Source organism: Acinonyx jubatus, chromosome C1, assembly GCF_027475565.1.
Source record: "Acinonyx jubatus isolate Ajub_Pintada_27869175 chromosome C1, VMU_Ajub_asm_v1.0, whole genome shotgun sequence".
In the NCBI taxonomy this organism is placed as follows: Eukaryota; Metazoa; Chordata; class Mammalia; order Carnivora; family Felidae; genus Acinonyx; species Acinonyx jubatus.
The window spans coordinates 27,032,870-27,051,961 of NC_069381.1; the positions used below are offsets into that span (position 1 = coordinate 27,032,870).

At 45.6% G+C, this 19,092-nt stretch overlaps 1 long non-coding RNA gene across 1 annotated transcript; it reads right to left on the reverse strand.

Moving 5' to 3' along the window:
- Positions 1-241: 241 nt before the first annotated feature.
- Positions 242-18,961, reverse strand: LOC128313326 (uncharacterized). Its single transcript, XR_008293893.1, has 3 exons — positions 18,403-18,961; positions 2,017-2,061; positions 242-1,296 (listed from the first exon to the last, which is right to left on the reverse strand). It is a non-coding gene; the product is annotated as an uncharacterized LOC128313326 (long non-coding RNA).
- Positions 18,962-19,092: the final 131 nt, after the last annotated feature.

The following is a 19,092-nucleotide window of genomic DNA, read 5'->3' on the forward strand; positions in this document are numbered from 1 at the left end:
AGAGACTTTTGGCCCAGGCTTAATATGCATGAGGAGCCTGAATTTTGTATTTAAAATTTTATTTCCAATGAGATTATACACAGATGTTATATTTTTATACTACAATTAAAATAATGAATTTATTAATGGAAGCATCTAAATTATACTACATTTAAAGCACATTGTTTTGGTATTAGACATGTTTAATGCACCTATATACTCAAATAAATAAAAGTAGCCTGGACTCTGTCAAACTCCAAGAGGCCCTGACTGGCTGCCCTTCCTGAAAACACCAGTTTTCACCTTACATTGTTGTGCCTCTGTTCTCTTGTCTATCTATTCTTCCTTTTCCCAGCCCCTCTGTGTAAGCCTTCATTCCCTAAGACTCATGGGGCCCCTCATCTTCCATTATCTCGCCCCACAGCCCCATGTCCACCATCTTTCCTATGACAAATGGTCCCCAAATCTCTCTCACACAAACAAACTTTCCTCCCAAGACCAGATATGTATTTCCAACTGTGTAGAATTGGTTCCCTGAAAACAGACTCCAAAATGGAGATCCGTAGGCAGGAAGTTTTGGGGGCAGTACTCTCGGTATCAGCATCAATGGGGGAGGAGAGGAAGTATAATTGGGCAGATGAAGGAACTGAATGGTCAAAACAAAAGCCACCACCAATCCCGTAATGAGCTTGGGAATCTGGACAGCCTTCATATTTGTCCTGCTTTGAGCAAGGGGGCCTGACCTTTATATCTCCACTTTGGTTAGTCATTGATGTTGATTGCCTAGGAAGGCAGTGTGACCTTGGGCCTCATCAGCTGAGGACAGGTACAAATACAGACTGGGACTCAGTTGAGAGCCCTCAGTCACCAACACTTCCAGGATGGGGGAATGAGTGCTTTGGACTTGAAAGAGGGATCTGGGTGACATACCACAGTATCTGCTACACCAGCCCCCACTTGGACGTCCTTGGGTATCTCAAACTTGATATGCCCCAGACTGAACTGCCCCTGCTCCTTTTCTGGGTTCTTTCTCATGTTATTACCAAATTCTTAGGCTTGTCAAGTCTGAGTCAGTTATCTCCCCTCTCCTTTGCCCTACATCCAACTGACATACCTCATAAAGGATATTAGACTTGACCTAAAGTCTCTTGAATTCATCCCCATCACCTCCTTCCCCACCTCCATGGACCTGCCTCAAGCCCTCACCAAGCCCTCACAACCTTGTTATAGCACTGTACTTCAATCACCTTCCAACAGACTCAAGGGAAAGAGCCACTTACCACAGAATAGGTGCTGCATGAAAGCTTTACTGGGATACTGTTAAAAAAAAAAGAGAGAGTGATAGTCAACCTCCTCAGAAATTAGGAAGGAAGGAAGAGAAAAGGAGGAAAATTAAAATAACAGTTCTAATAACATATTGTTAACTGCATTATATATACCAATATAGAGTATATTTTGTTAGTTACATATACAATTATATCTAATAATTAGTGATTTTGAATTTATTAAATTTGCAAAGATGTCTTCATTTCTCAAGAGCAATAAAGACCCTTTGTTCTAGGAATCCTAACTGTTAGTTTGAATTATGAGGGAAAATATGAACAAAGATGTTAATTATAGCATTATTCATTATAGTAAAAAAAAATTGGAAGCATCTTAATTATCTAACAATAGGGTATGAGTTAAGTATGTTGTGGTTTGTTCTATGTAACATTATAAAATTATTAAAAATAATGGTCAAGGGGCACCTGGGTGGCTCAGTTGGTTAAGCCTCCGCCTTCAGCTCAGGTCTTGATCTCACAGTTCTGTGAGTTCATGCCCCACATAAGGCTCTCCACTGTCAGCATCGAGCCTGCTTCAGGATCCTCTGTCTCCCTCTCTCTGCCCTTCCCCCGCATGCACACTCTCTCTCCCTCTCTCAAAAATAAACAAACATTTTTTTAAAAAATTTAAAAAAATAATGGTCAAATAGTGTAACAGCATGGAAAATGATTACTGCAAAGTTGAGTAAACAAAATTGGGATTTATCATACTTACACATTATGGTTGCGATGATGTAGAAAATGTGATTGGGGAAACAATCTGAAAGGAAATACACCAACATGCTAAGAGTCATTGTATTAGAGAAAAGAGAGTCATTCCTGATATCTTTAGCTACTCTTCTTTCACCATAATCTCCTCCTCATCTTTGGTATTGACAACATTATTTTCTTAGTATATAAAGTGCTATGGAAATGCAATTCCAAGATTCACTGCCTTCCACCACAATGCTACCTGAAACCCCTCTTACACAATAATTATGGAGTCACCACCAGCTAGCGATAATCCCACAACCTTAGTTTACAACTTTGTAGTTGATGGCATTATTTTATGATATGATATGATATGATATGATATAATGTAATATATAATGTAATATAACTATAATAAATAAAAATGTATCAGTGCTTTAGTTCTTTTTATTGCTAGGTAATATTCCATTGTATAGTTATACCACATTTTGTTTATCCATTCATCTGTTGAAGGGTACTTGGGTTTGTTAAAAAAGAAACAGTAAGCTCAAAATGGCATCACTGGTGCTAAGCCTGCATTAGCAAACAAGACTTAATACCTAACCTAACTTCAGTTTCAGCTAGAATTTCTTCTTACCCCACCTCCTTCTGCCTATAAAATTTTCCATTTTGTACAGCTCCTTGGAGCTCCTTTCGATCTGCTGAGATGAGATGCTGCCCAATTCATGAATCATTAAATAAAGCCAATTAGATCTTTAAATTTATTCAGTCAGATTTTTTTTAAAGGTTGTTTCCACTTTGGGCTATTATGAGAAATGCTGCTGTGAACATTCCTGTACATGTTTTGTGTGTGTGTGTGTGTGTGTGTGTGTGTGTGTGTGTGAGAGAGAGAGAGAGAGAGAGAGAGACTGTATGTTTTCAATTCTCTTGGGAATATATGTACTAAGAGTGAAATTAGTTGGTTGTGGAATTATAGTAACTCCATTTGAACCTTTTGAGGAATTGCCAGATTGTTTTCCAAGCAGCTGCATCATATTACATCCCCTCCAGCAGGTCACAAAGGGTCCCATTTCTCCACTCCTCACCAACACTTGCTATTATCTGTTGTTTTGGTTATAGCCATGCTTGGTGGGTGTGAAGTGACATCTCATTGTGGTTTGATTTGCATTTTCCTGACAGCTAATGATGTTCACCATTATTCATTTGTAACCAAAAGGAATTTTTTGACAAAATAAAGTTGAAATGTTCCCATTATAAAAGTAATTCATGCATATTATTAGATATTTTGGAAACGTCTTTTTTAAAAATTCAACCACACCCAAATAGCACCATCTAGAGGTGATCACTGTAAATATGTCAGTGTGGTTCGATTTTTTTTCCTCTCTACTCTTTCTAAAATATGCCTAAAGTCACATGACATTTGCAGTTTTGCCTCTGGCATTTCACCTAATGTGATAAAATGGGAATTTTCCCATTACTGGATGTAACAATTTCTTTAGCCATTCCCATACTGATGGACCTCGGTCATTTCCAGCTGTATAAAATATTGTAAATGAAGCAATAGTACAGTGATTTGATACTGCTTTTCGATCTGTGTTCCATCTGTCCAGTAAAGCTGAGATCTTTGAGGACAAAGAACCTGTTTTCTCTTCCCTTTCCATGCATTGGCATCCTCCTGGGACAGTCCTGGGTACAGAGGACTTACTGAGTCTTCACTGCAGGACAGGAACTCTTCTAAGTAATTGACACACATCAGTGCATTTAATCCTCACAACTTCCCCATGACTAAGTAATATTATTATTATCCCTACTTCACACACGAGGAAGTTGAGGTAAAGAAATTTTCTCAAGGTTATCAGCTAGTAAAGGACAGAAGTGGAATTTGAATCCAGGCAGCCTGGTTCCAGAGTCTGAACTCGTAACCATCAGCCATACTGCTTCCCTGTGATGGTGGAGGCAAAGGGAACTGGTAATGGGAGACAGTCATCTGGGCTTCGGGGATAGGTTGGTTTCATGTTTGAAACCTGGCACCCAAGCTTCATCCCTTAATTGGGAAGATCAGGAAGTCTTGGTGGAGGGAAGTGATTCAGATCCAACTTACGGGACAGCAACTTCCAACTGTCTCCAGCCTCACACCTTTCTCATCAGCCCACAAAGCACTGGAGTGGTCTTTCTCGGCTGCAAATCCCATCTTGTCACTTCCCTGCTTTAAGCTCTCTACTGGCCTCAGGATAAATACCCAAGCCCATACTTGGCAGGCCTGGTTCTCTCTAGCTTCATCTGTCTCCTCTCTCCACCTGGCTTCTCCTCCTCTTTGCCTTATCCTCACATCCAACAAACCCCACCACACTGGGTCTCACTCTTCTACCTTTTGTACCAGTGCCCTGGACAGCTCTTTCCTACCTTGCCCCTGCTTAGGTTGGCTGCCCTCAAAATCTGCTTAACCACTCCTCCTTCTAAAAAGCATGCTCCAAATTCATTGATTGGATTGTGTCCCCCTACTAGAGCTGTACTTCTCTACTGACACTCATCATATTTCTTGTAATTGCTTTTCTTAAAAACAATACAGGAGCGCCTGGGTGGCTCAGTCAGTTAAGCGTCCAACTTCGACTCAGGTCATGATCTTGCAGTTCACAAGTTCGAGCCCTGCCTCAGGCTCTGGGCTGACAGCTCAGAACCTGGAGCCTGCTTCAGATTCTGTGTGTCCCTCTCTCTCTGCCCCTCCCCTACTCACATTCTGTCTCTCTTTCTCTCAAAAATAAACATTAAACATTTTTAAGACTTTTTTATGTTTATTTTTATTTATTTTGAGAAATAGAGACCAAGTAGGGGAGGGACAGAGAGAGAGGGAGACAGAATCCCAAGCAGAGCCTGATGTGGGGCTTGAACCCTTGAACTTTGAGATCATGACCTGAGCCAAAATCAAGAGTTGGATACTTAACTGACTGAGCCACCAGGCACCCCAACAATACTTTTTTTTAACATTTATTCATTTTTTTAAAATATGAAATTTATTGTCAAATTGGTTTCCATACAACACTCAGTGCTCATCCCAACAGGTGCCCACCTCAATACCCATCCCCCACACTCCCCTCCCTCCCACCCCCCATCAACCCTCAGTTTGTTCTCAGGTTTTAAGAGTCTCTTATGTTTTGGCTCCCTCCCTCTCTAACCTTTCTTTTTTTTTTTTTCCTTCCCCTCCCCCATGGTCTTCTGTTAAGTTTCTCAGGATCCACATAAGAGTGAAAACATATGGTATCTGTCTTTCTCTGTATGACTTATTTCACTTAGCATAACACTCTCCAATTCCATCCACGTTGCTACAAAAGGCCATATTTCATTCTTTCTCATTGCCACATAGTATTCCATTGCGTATATAACCCACAATTTTTTTTATCCATTCATCAGTTGATGGACATTTAGGCTCTTTCCATAATTTGACTATTGTTGAAAGTGCTGCTATAAACATGGGGGTACAAGTGCCTCCTGTATCCCTTGGGTAAATTCCTAGCAGTGCTATTGCTGGGTTATAGGGTAGATCTATTTTTAATTTTTTGAGGAACCTCCACACTGTTTTCCAGAGCGGCTGCACCAGTTTGCATTCCCACCAACAGTACAAGAGGGTTCCCGTTTCTCCACATCCTCGTCAGCATCTATAGTCTGCTGATTTGTTCACTTTAGCCACTCTGACTGGCGTGAGGTGGTATCTGAGTGTGGTTTTAACATTTATTCATTGTTTGAGAGACAGAGAGAGAGCACAAGCAGGGGAGGGGCAGAGAGAAGGGGAGACCCAGAATCCGAAGCAGGCTCCAGGCTCTGAGCTGTCAGCACAGAGCCCGATGTGGGGCTTGAACTCATGAAACACGAAATCATGACCCAAGCCGAAGTCAGATGCTTAACCGACTGAGCCACCCAGGTGCCCCAACAATACATTTTTATGATAGAAATTTCAAATGTAAGAAAAACAAAAGAGGATATGCTCACCACACAACTTCAGTTATCAACTCACATCGTCTGGTTTCCCCTGAGCTCCCAACTACTTCCCTCCTCCTGTAATTATTTTTAAGCAAGTAATATAGATTATTTCATTTCATCTGAAAATGTTTGATTTAGCAAGTGTCTTCTAAAAGATAACGATTTAGGGGCGTCTGGGTGGCTCAGTCATTTGAGCGTCTGACTTCGGATCAGGTCATGATCTCACAACTTGTGAGTTCGAGCCCCACATCGGGCTCTGTGCTGACAGCTCAGAGCCTGGAGCCTGCTTGGGATTGTGTTTCCCTCTGTCTCTGCCCCTAACCCACTCGGATTCTGTTTCTGTCTCTCTCAAAAATAAATAAACATTAAAATTTTTTTTAATTTTTTTAAGTAAATAAAAGATAAGGATTTTAAAAATCAAAGTTATGGTATCATCATCATATTTTTTTTAAACCTATTATAATTTTCTTTTTTCAACCTTTTATTTTGAAAAATTTCAAACCTACCTAAAAATTGCAAGAGTAATTCAATGAGCAACACTAAAATTCTCACCCAATTCACCAAGTTTTAGCATTTTGCCACATTTGTTCTCTGAGACATCTGAGACTAATTTGTGAAAACCATGATCTTCCATTCCTATACATTTCCACATTTATTTCACCCAAACAAGGAGATTCTTCTATGTAACCATAATACACTGATCATATTCAAGAAATTTAAGATACACAGGGTAAAATATGTATAATACAATCCATATTCACATTTTGCCAAATGCCCCAATGCTGTCCTTCACAGAATTTTTTTCCTATCTAGTGTCTGATCCAGAATCATGCACTGCATTTAATCCGGAAGTTAATTCTCTTTCATGATGTCGATGTTTCCTAGCCTGAGTTGGGGTTTGTCTGATGGTTTCGCTCCTGGTTCTGCATCCCTCAGGTTCGCATCTTTTGGCAGGAATGCTACCTAGATGACAGTGTGTCCTCCAGGCTTCGTACCAGGAGGTGGAGGCCATTTGCCTCACTATGATGATACGATTTTGGTTGTTTGATTAAGGTGTATTATAACTGCTTTTAAAATTTTAAATGATCTGGGTTTCTTTGTTTTTGGTTGTTTGGTTGTTTTTTGTTGTTGTTTTGGTTTGGTTTTTGCTTTTTGCTTTTTCCTGCTAGACTGTGAGCTTCATGAGGGCAGAAGCCCTATCTATTTTCTCCATCTCTGTATCCAGCAACCAAAGCAGGTTTAAACAGGAAAGTTGTACCTACCCTAGGCCCCAGCCTTTTGCGGCCCTTCAGCCTCAGAGCAGCCTTAGGAGGGACTAATTGAGACCTCAGATGAAAAAAATGAGGCTTCGAAAGAGCCTGGCTCCCTAGCAGAGTGACTTCCTCAAACTTCTACCTGAGCTGTTCTCTCCCTTCTAGACTCTCTCTTTGGATGGCACCTGGGAAAAACCCTCCTGCCCCCCTAAAAAATGGTTTCAATGGAAACAGAAATTCCCAAAAAGAAGGAAATTACATTAGCTGTCCAGAGCCTAAGGGCTGGAGGAGAGAGGTGGGAGGCCCTATTTGCATTTTTTCCATTAACAAGCTGGAGTTGAGCTAGCTCGCCTGGGGAGATAATTTGAGAGGGAAATCTTTGCATATTTTATTTAAAAGCACGCTGCGTTAGGCGGGTAATAATGCAGAGTGTGGCGATTAGGTAAGGCCTGCAGGGACTGGGGGTGGGGTCCTTTCCCTCCCCTCCTCCTACCACCCCATCCCACCCCCACCCCCCCCCCCCCCATCTCCACTACCTCCACCCTAGTCCTGGGAACCAGCCTCCTTAAAGGAACAGCCTCCTTAGGCTTCTGAGGCTAGTTGGGACTCAAGCCTCAGTAACTCTTGACACTTTCTTGCTGAGGAAGCCCGCGGGAGAGGTCCAAAACTGAGACACTAGCCCTGTGTCTAAGCGGTTTTAAGTGGCTGGGGTAGGGTTGGGGGTCGGATGGGGTGGGGTGGAAGGCGAATACCACACTTTTAGGAGGCTTTTAAAAATATGAGACAGATGTCTTTGTCGTCTCGATCATTGTATAGGCAGTCGTATTCATATTTCATTTCTGGGGACAGGGATGCTAAAGTGTGACACTGCATTGCCTAGAACAGTGCACTCAAAGAATTATCCAAATGCCAAAGGCACTCCCACTGAGCTGGCAACCCTCCCTGCACGCATGCGCAAGCCTTTCCTGTAAGTCCTGCCCTGCTGTTGTGTGGGATTCAACCAAGACCTGCGCTTGAGTAATTAGTTGAATGAGCAGGGTCCTTGCTTCAATGCAAGGTGTCCGATCTTACGCAAATCACTTAACCTCTCAAAGTATTTCCTCTTCTATAAAAAAGCATAATGCCTACTTCTCTGTGTAGTCGTGGGAAAACAATGGGAAAATAGAGGGAAAGGGTTCTATAAACTACAAAATTTTTTAATGGTTTTGAGAGAGAGCGAGAGAGAGAGAGAGAGAGAGAGAGAGAACATGAGCGGGGGAGGGGCAGAGAAAGAGAGAGACACAGAATCCGAAGCAGGCTCCAGGCTCTAAGCTGTCGGTAGAGAGACTGCCTTGGGGTTCAAACTCACAAGCCACCAGATCACAACCTGAGCCAAAATCGGAGGCTCAACCAACTGAGCCACCCAGGCATCCCTAAACTACAGAATTCTGATCGCCCTTTAGAGAATGTAAGGAACTCCTGAGGGTAGTTATGCTTCTCTGGGAAGAGTTTATAAGGCCAAAGGGACCATAACCATTCCCACCTCACCAGTGAGGAACTCATTAGGTCACAAGGTCAGTTAACACTGCTTGTCCTTGGCTATAGCTCCACCACTGAAAAATGGGGTACACTGCACCTGGGGTACACTGCACCTGCTCTATAGCCAAATAGCAGAACTGGAAGTGGTTTGAAAAATCTTAAATATCATGAAGAGGCAAGGTACTAGAAGTCTCAATAAGGTAATCTGTCATTTCCAAATGAGCCATAGAAAATCTGCCTTCTCCTCTCCCCACCTCAGTCTTCTCATCTGTTAGATGAGTGCATACACTGATTCACCATCCCCAAAATGCATATGCATGCATGCATGCCCACACACACAAACTAGATCTTATTAATAATTAGGGGATGGGTGCCTGCGTGGCTCAGTTAGTTGAGTGTCCAACTCTTGATTTCAGCTCAGGTCATGATCCCAGTGTCATGGGATGGAGCCCACATTGAGCCCTACACTGAGCCCCACATCGAGCCCCGCATCGGCCCCTGTGTTGAGCATGAAGCCTGCTTAAGATTCTCTCTCTCTTCCTCTGCCCCTCCCCTACTTGCTCTCTTTCCCTCTCAAATAAAATTTTAAGAAATATTTAAAAATTTTAAAAAGAATCAGGGGAGTATCTGAGTGTCTCATATAAAAGAAGTTTCATTATGGAGGATCACCTGGGTGGCTCAGTTGGTTAAGTGTCCAACTTCGGGTCATGTCATGATCTCGCAGTTTGTGGGTTCAAGCCCCGCGTTGGGCTCTGTCCTGACAGCTCAGAGCCTAGAGCCTGCTTTGGATTCTGTGTCCCCCTCTCTTTCTCTCTCAAGAATGAATTAGCATTAAAAAAAAAAATGAAGAAGTTCATTATGGAGATGAAGGTGATGATTGCTCCTGAGGCAAATTGAGGGGGAGGGGACAGGAAAATAATAAAAGAGTCTGTTCATAGCTGTGAGTTTGGGGATAGGAAGGAATTCAGGGGTAAGGTGGTCTGTGAGTCCTGGGAGGCTGTATGAGGTTTCCAGGCACTCTGGGCACAGGAAACAGAATAAGTAGCACCTTCCCTTCCCGCCATTTTCCCATAAGAAGCAGGAAACAGTCATTTAGAGCATTAACTCTAGGGGTGCCTGACTGGCTCAGTCAGAAGAGCAATTGAATCTTGATCTCTTCGATGGACTCTTAGTTTGAGCCTCATGTTGGGTGTAGAGATTATTAAAAAAAAATAAATGAGTTGAAGAAAAGTTTCAAATATCTAGAGCATTAACTGTAAAGCTGTACCATGAGGGAGACATCAGCTTTCACGTCTCCCTCCCCCTTCTGTTTCAATTGCAGTTCCCCCCCTTTCCTCTTGCTCAGTTTCACAGAACTTAGCCCCAGGTGGATTGGTGAGGATACTCCCTAACTTACAGAACACTTACTGAGTACAGATGAGCCTGTTTCTCAGGTAAAGAGTCTGTAACCTTGTTTTTTCCTGGTCTGGGTTAGAGGGAGGATGTGAGAATGTGGAGTGGTATGTCAGTCCTGCCAGAAAAGGAACCCACCTAAAGTAACTTTTGTTTATTCACCTGCAAAATGGGATAACAGAGAAATGGCACATGGCCTGAAACATGTTGGCCAGTCTTTTCTCACCCATAACCCTTCTCTGCTCTTTATCTCTATTCCCATCCACTGCCCTGTCTTCATTCCCCATTCCCATCTCACCTCCTTTCCATCCAGTTCTATAGCACCTTCATTCACAATCATTCTATTTTTAGGAATACTAAAAGTGGAACCTCCCGTAGAAAGTATTCCCAACCTTGTGAATAAAAGCAGCCTTTTCTTTAAAAAAAATATTAATCACAAACAATAAAGACTACCATTTCAGTAGCCTCCATTAAAATTAATTTCAAAACAGTACAAAAATGTCACTGTTTAGAAAACGAATGGTCAACTGGGGTGCCTGAGTGGCTCAGTCAGTTAAGGGTCCAAATCTGGATTTCAGCTCAGGTCATGATCTCACAGTGGTGGGATCAAGCCTCACTTTGGACTCTGTGCTGACAGCATGGAGCCTGCTTGGGATTCTCTCTCTCCCTCTCTCTCTCTCTGCCTCTCCTGTGCTCTCTCTTTTTCTCAAAATAAATAAACATTTAAAAAAAGAAAACGGGGCAGGGAGGTCTTAGATGGCTTAATCAGTTAACTCTCCGACTTTGGCTCAGGTCATGATCTCACAGTGTGTGAGTTCAAGCCCCGCATCAGGTTCTGTGCTGACAGCTCAGAGCCTGGAGCCTGCTTCAGATCCTGTGTCTCCCTCTCTCTCTGCCCCTCCCCCACTTGTGGTCTGTCTCTCTCTATCAAAAATAAATAAAATGTAAAAAAATTTTTTAAATAACAAAATATTAAAAAAATTAAATATATATATATATAAACATTAAAATTTTTTAATAAGTAAAACTAAAAAAGAAAACAAATGGTCAACTACTGAAATAAAACATTTGCTTCCAGAAAGGGTGAAAAATAATATCAAGGCAAATTAACAAAAAAACAGCATATTGGTCTGTAAAATATTTTGCAATTTATAAAGCTCTCTCAAGAGAATTATTTAATACTTAATAATTCTGTAAAGTAGATGAAACTTGCTTTCTTTCCCCCCCTTCTAACAGATGTGGAAACTAAGTCTTCAAAAGATTAAGTGAATTTATCTCTTGGTCACAGGGCTAATGAACTTGAGAACAGACTGTAAAGCCAGTTTCCTAAGGAGTACAGGGAAGAGAAAGGGAATAGAGATGGGAAGGTTGATGGGGTGCTGGTGATGAATGGAATGAAACTGGGCATGGAGTAAATGGGGTAGGAATAATGTGCTCAGGACAGAATAATAATGGCATTTGGGTGTGGAGACTAGGGTGGGGATATGTGTGGGATGAAATGAAGACATTCACAGAGGTAGGTGGGGGATGGAGGTGGGGCAGTGTGGAGTTTGAGGGGGTGAGGGCACTGATCCTACAGCCACACTGTCTGGGTTTGAATTCTGTCTCTGCCTCCTACCAACTGTGTGAATTTAGGCAAGTTGCTCAACACCCCTGGGCCTCAATTTCTTCATTCACAAAATGGGGATGGTAATACTATCTTTCTCCTGTGGTTATTGTGAGCATTAGATGAGTTAACACATATAAAGTGCCAAGAAGAGTGCCTGCACTGGCACAAAGTAAGGGCATTAGGGGCATGCTCTCCTCCTCCCCCTTCCCCTCCTCTCCCTTCTCCTCCTCCAGCTGCTTCTTTCTCTTGTAGCTGTTAGGGAAATGATTTGGGCTGCAGTAGAGAAGTGAGGTGGAAACCATGGGGTTAATGGTCAGAGGAGGCACTGGCTGCAGGGGGACAGTAAGAATAAAATTGGGGAGAGCATGGCATTGAACGCTGCCAGAACAACCAGAGAAAAGAAGCTCTGGGCTTCTTCCTAGGAGTCTGGACACACACATATCCATCTGTAGACACCTGCATGTTCTGGAGGGAGCCTGTGTTGGGTTCCTGCAGAACCAAATTCAAGTAACACAAAGGAGGGCCTTTTGAAGGAGTCTGCTAGGCTCCTATGATGAAGCCCAGCGACCCTGGTACAGAACTCCTCTTTAAAGAGGACTGGCTTCTGGGGTTCCTAGTCTGCATCCCTTACAACCCCATATGCACCCAAACTGTGAAGGTCCTGGGTGTACCTGAAGACAGAGGTATGTCTGGCCCACAGACAAGTGGGATATTTTATTGACCTTATTATACTGCCTAGCATTCCAGGAAGTGATATGATGTCTCAGGCCAAGCTGATGAGAGTGAACATTCATAACAGTTGCACAGATAAAGCCCCTTCCCATGTTGCAGTTGCTGCCTCCAAATGACTCCTCTGTCTCTCGTACAATGCCATGCTTCTGAACCCTCAGAGGCCCTGGGCTCCTGCCTCCCCAGGGCAAGGCCCCTTCCCTTTTCCTAGGATGCTCTTTTCCTCACCTACTTTTACTCATCCTCCAAATTGACACCAGCTCCTCTGTGAACTCTTTCTTGACCCCCCCCTTACCTCCCTCATTCCTCTTTCCACCTCAGACACAGAATGTCTCTCCATTCTCTAGGTTCCCATGGCAATGTGCTTCCCAAATATGATCTCTGGAACACTCAATCTATATAATATGATCCATGAGAAAAGGGTTGCATACTCAAACAAGTTTGAGAATCCCTTTTCATACGGTGTTCTCCTCTCAGGAACTAACAACACATACTGGTACAGTAAAGACCCAGAGGAGTCTTCCAGTAAAGAAGTCCAGTTAACATGGTTAAACCCAGGGTTTCCCAAGCCCCTTTGATCATGGTAATCTTTTTTTTTTTAATTTTTTTAATGTTTATTTATTTTTGAGAGACAGAGACAGAATGTGAGTGGGGGAGGAGCAGATAGAGAATCTGAAGCAGATTCCAAGCTCCGAGCTGTCAGCACAGAGCCCGAACACACATGCTCTGAGATCATGACCTGAGCCAAAGTCAAATGCTTAACCAACTGAGCCACCTAGGAAGCGATCATGGTAATCTTTTACTTCCTGTCTATTGACCATGTTCTGGAAAGTGCTTCCATAGCACTGTGTACAGACGTCTATTGGCACTTACCACACTGCACTCTAGATTCCTCGTGTCTGAGTCTGTCTCCCTGGATACAGACTGTGAAATCCCTGCAGGCTCGGACTGTCTCTGATTCATCCGGGTTCCCGGTGCCTAGCAGAGAGTCTGGCACATAGTAGACAGTAATGTTTAATGCAGGAATTTCCTGTCTGTGACTAAGATGAGGACATGAAGAGTACCTTGGAGGCTCGTGGCTGGGCCTGGGAGGAGGTGTCTGGTGACAATGGTGACAGGAGCAGAGTGACACAGATATGCTTGCAGACTGTGGCATTCTAGGTCTACCAGGGATATGATCCATCCTGAGGGATCTGGGACAGAGATGAGGATGTCCAGCATCTCTGGGGATCCAAGCATCTGAAGTGGCCTCTGTAGCTGCAGTGGCCAGAGAGAACCCAAGGAAGAGCAGGACCTCATCAGCTTGGAAGGAACTCTGTTGTCCTCCATGTGGCAGGCACAGTGTGGGTAAGGCTGGGCCAGCAGCATACATCATCTTTGAAGAGCCTGGCTTCCCTGACTCATCCACTGCCCTGTAGTGCCCTGGACTTTGGGGCACTGAAGGATGGTTCTTGTGAGCAACAAGGCTAAGCCAGCAATTTCATTCCCTTTCTTGAGAGGGAAAAATCTCCATCAAGGCTCTTGAGGAAGGTCTTTGCGGACTAGATTTGCGGAACACCAGACCCTGGGGAAAGATCAGGCCAGCAGGCATGCAGGAACCTGAGAAGGCCTTGCAAGCCAAGCTAAGTAAGTCAAGTCACTGGAGAGTCTCCGAAAGGTCTTAAGTTGGAGGAGTCTTATAGAAGCCCACTCCAGAGCTGTGTGGTGAATGGAAGGGAGGGAGCCTGACTAGAAGTGGCCTGGAAAAGTGCCTAGGAAACCAAGCACAGCACTTGGTGACAGTCAGCTTGACTGACTAGGAGGGCCCCAGATGACTGAGTGGAGTGAGCAGGTTATGGGTAGGAAGAAGATGGGCTCAGTTTTGGACACAAGGAAGTTTAAGGTGCTATGGGGCATCTGGGTGGAGCTATCCCATAAGTAGCTGAATATGCAGGTGGGGTGGGAGGCAGAGGCCCAGCTGGAGACAGAGGTTGGGGAAGGAGTCCCAAGGATGGGGGAGAGGGGGGACTGAAGTCACAGAGTGGAAGAGATCCCAGGAGGAGAGTGAAGAGAAGAGGTCCCAGGACAGCCCAGGGGAGCATCAAGGGAGTTTCCTGCCCTGAGAGCAGTCTGAATACTGACTGCTAGGGGCTAGCTAGGGGAGTCTAAGAAGCATGCAGAGCCAGCCTGCTCCCTCGCACCCACAGGTCCGGTCCCACACCTGTGTTCCCACTTGCACACCCCTGCGCTCCAAGCGGGGGGCACGCCCCGCAGCCCCTTTTTGCTCTGCCCCCCACGGCCCCGCCCCTCCCTGCAGACCCCGGGGTTAATCCTCCCCTCCCCCAGATTAGGGGCGCTGCCCCCCTTTGTGCGCCCAAGTGCCCGAGGCGAAAGCCCTGGAAGGCTCACGGCCGTCCGGGCAGCTGAGGTGGGGAGGGCGGAGTGGGGCGCGGGGAGGAGACACAAAGAGGGGGAGGGACCCCGGCTGCAGCTGTCCCGCGAGGAGCCGGGACAAAGGGCCTGCTGGCGGGCCGGCCCGAGCCGTTTTCATGCTTGTTGGGATTAGGCGCAGGAAACGTCGCTCCCAGTCGTGCGGATCAGCAGTCCGGGGCGCGCGGGCGCGTGGGGCGGGCTCGGCCCCACCCGCCCCCAGCTTTGTGCGGAGCCCCGGCTCCGGGCGGCGCCGGGCTCCGGGGAGGCCGCCCCTTTGTCTGCTCCTTTCGGGGGGCGAGCCCCGCCCCGGCCTCTGAACACCAGCTGAACGCGGGCCTCCAGCCCTCTCCTTCCCCAGCGCGGAGCCCTGGAGCTCCACCTTGACCCCCCTCCCCCGCTTATGTGGCAAGGTCACGCCCCCCCCCCCCCCGCCCCAGGCACTCGGACTGTTCCCATCCCAGGGCCTGAGCACTCTCTCCTCCCGGGTGTGGGCGGATACCCACCTGGGGGGATCTAGCCCCTCCCCCGGCCCCCACATTAGTGCGAGTACACCCCCCCCCCCCCCGCCTTTTTCGCGCGCCACCTCCCCCGTTCCGGCTGTGAGTCCCATAACCAGATGAATCTCTTCTCAAATCTACTGGTGATAAATGAGAATGAAGCGATTAGAGGATCGACTGGTTCTAAGCTTGAGGGTTTGGGGAAGGAGCAGGGCAAGAATAAGGCTTGGCCAGAGAACCCTCCAGGCCTGGACAGGGGAAACAGACACATTTCTGGCTGTCTGGTGCTGAGGCTGGGAGAGTCTCGGGAGTCTGCAGGAGTATGAACACCTCCCCAGGCTGGGTGCAGTCTTATTTCTGAGACAGGTTGGGGGAGGAGGAGGGAGCATGTGGGTCTGTGGCCGGAAGTGTGCATTTGTGAGTGTGAGCGAATTTGCGTGTGTGTGTGTGTGTGTGTGTGTGCGCGCGCGCGCGCGCGCGCGCGCTCATGCATAGGTGTGGGTCTGGTGCCCTTGTGTCTGGGGGCGCCTGGTGGGTGTGGGCATGTATATGCGAGTGGACTTGAGGTCTGGCTCACACCCCAGAACGTCCCCATCTCATGGGCTTCGCCACCAAGAAACATTCCATTAAACTCGTGGGTCTGGGATTCCAGGTCCTTTAGCAACGCTTTTAATATACAGCACAATGGCCCAGCTGCCTCTTCTACCTCTGATGCCTCCCCATACTCTGCTGGTCAGCTAGTAACAGCTCACGTTTACAGACTGCGTCTTTGTGCCAGGCTCAGGTATAAGCCCTTTACATGTGTAAATTCATTTATCGCTCACACAATCCTATGAGAGAAGTACTAATTATCCCCATTTGACAGTTGAGAAAAGCGAGGCACAACTAGTAAGTGGAGGATCCAGTACATCCGGGTCGAGTCTACACTAGAAATCATTATCCTCTGTTGCTTCAATTTCTACTCATCCTCTAGGAACTTCTTCCTTCAGGGAGCCTTCTTAGATCAGGTGCTCACAGATTTCATCACTTTCCTGTTCCTGTCACCTGTTCACCCCATGATTAGGAGACCCCAAAGCATGGGTTTCCCCATGAAGCTTATAGGAAACAGAGGCTGGCAGACAGGTCACAGGCTGCCACGAGGGGCATTCAATCTCCTTTGAGATAGCCACCACACAGCCCTGATAAGCCAGGCTGGGGAGCCTACCCACCACATTCTGAAGCCTCCTATGCCCCCCAATTTTTACACTCTTCCTCAGTTCCAAGTTCACTCCCTGCCTCCCTGTACCCCAGACTTTAATCCCAATCCCTCTGCCACACTTACCGGAGATGACCTATTTCTCTCCTAGGAGAGAAAAAGCTTTCCATGGAACTAGCCCTTTTTTCTCTCCGCAGAGGACCCAGCCGTGCGTTCCCTCCCCGCCAATCCCTTCCATGCCTTATCCTGTCCTTGGAGCCTGCTCAGGCTTCTGCTATGTGCCCTGCCCCTGTGGGTCTCTGGTTATCAGCCTCAATCTCAACCCTCCTTCTTCTTACTAAGCAGGACTCCTCAGGTAGCACCAGAAACCTAGTTACACTTCCTTGCTTCTAGTCCATTCTTCCTTGCTCCGCTTCCATTCTGGCTGGAAGGGGAAGGTGGCTAATCCCCTCCTTAGAGCATGAACCTTCCCTACTCCCCTCACAGTCCCAGGGACTAAGCAATCCCCACCCAATGATTTTAAAACAACCTCCCAGGGTGCGTGGGTGGCTCAGTTGGTTAAGTGTCCCACTCTTGATTTCTATTCAGGTCATGATCTCATAATTGTGAGACGGAGACCCCTGTCAGTCTCTGTGCTAAGTGTGGAGACTGCTTAAGATTCTCTCTCTCCCTCTCTCTCAAATAAATAAATAATTTAAAATAACCTCCCAATAAAGAAGTCTCTGGTCGAGAGAGCTGCACAGAGGGCCAGCCAGGTTTCCCCTCTCCTAGGCTCAGAGTGGCTTGTGCATTAGCCTTTGGGATGCAAGTCTCAGCTGCCTATTCAGGCAAGACCTGCTCAAGGGCAGAGGAGGGCTCCACCAGGCCTTGTGTGTTTTAATGCATATGAAGCATCTTCAGGTTCATTTCCTCATTCAGGCTGTACAGTTGCCACAGGTGAAGAGACGGAGGTAGTCTAGAGAGTCTCTGGACCCTGCCTGCTCCACATACGAAGTACAGCAGTGGTGTCAGCAGCTCCAGCATAGCTGATGGGCAACAGCAGCCACTGGAGTCCTGCCTCAGTTTCATTTATTTATTTATTTAACAAGGTTTTTTCTTTCTTTCTTTCTTTTTTAACGTTTACTTATTTTTGAGAGAGAAAGAGTGCGAGTGGGAGAGGGACAGAGAGAGGGAGACACAGAATCCGAAGCAGGCTCCAGGCTCTGAGCTGTCAGCACAGAGCCCGACACGGGGCTCGAACTCACAAACTGTGAGATCATGACCTGAGCTGAAGTCGGACGCGTAACTGACTGAGCCACCCAGGCGCCCAAGCAGCTTTATTTTTAAAAGCTTTTTTTAAAAGATGACTTTCAAATTTTAGATTGAATTTCCTTAAGGAAAAATTTGATTTTAATATATCTTTATTTTATTATTTTTGAGAGAGAGAGAGAGATGGACAGAGTGTGAGTGGGGGAGGGGCAGAGAGTGAGAGGGAGACACAGAATCAGAAACGGGCTCCATGTGCCAAGTTGTCAGCACAGAGCCCGATGCAGGGCTCGAACCCACAAACTGTGAGATAATGACCTGAGCCGAAGTCAGACACTTAACTGACTGAGCTACCCAGGTGCCCCAGAAAAATTTGATTTTTTAATGAATATTTTAAGTGTGTATCACAAAAGCACTATTTATAATAACTGTCATTAATGCAGTTTACTATATACCAAGTGGAGTTCTAAGTATTTTGCATATTATATATTCATTTAATCTTTGCAACAATCCTGTGAGGTGGTTACTACTATTGTCTCCATTTTAAGATGAGGAAACTGAGGCACAGAGAATGTAATTGACTTACCCCAAGGGTCACAGAGACAGAAAGCAATGGTGCCAACATCCAAATCCAGGGGTCTGGTTTCAGAGTCTGTGCTCTTAACTGCTGGCTATGCTCAGAAGAGCCTTCACACACTTAGGAAAGAGCCCCTTCTAAAAATTCACTGTCTTGTGCTCTGAGAGCTTGACATTGTCTCCTTGTTAGAAATCTCCATGGTTAAAGTTGTTAACCTTAAAAATAAAACTGTCAGTTACTTTACCAGGAGAGATGGGTTTATTTGGAGATAGCAAAGAATTGCAATTCAGAATAAGCAAGCTTCAGCAAACCATAGGCAAGTCTGAGAACAAAGGAGAAGAATGCTCTTTTATAGAAGAAAGGGGGGGATTGGGAGGAGCTATTATAAACAAAAATTCATTGGAGTAACCTGGGAGTTTGAAGTGTAGAGGCCATCACTAGCTGAGTAATGACAGTCTCTCATTGGCTGGGCTGTTGCCAGGCAAGGAGAAAACCTTTCTTCCTCCAGCTTGGGTAGTAAAGTATAGGGTTCTTCCTGTCTGGAATGCAAGGTAGTGCCTTCCTGTTGGTTCTGCAATTGACTAGGAGTGATGGGGTGAGAGCTCCCCTTAAGAAAATTTTTTTATGTTTTAAGAAAAATTTTTAAATGTTTTTTTACTTTTGAGAGAGACACACAGAGCATGAGTGGAGGAGGATCAG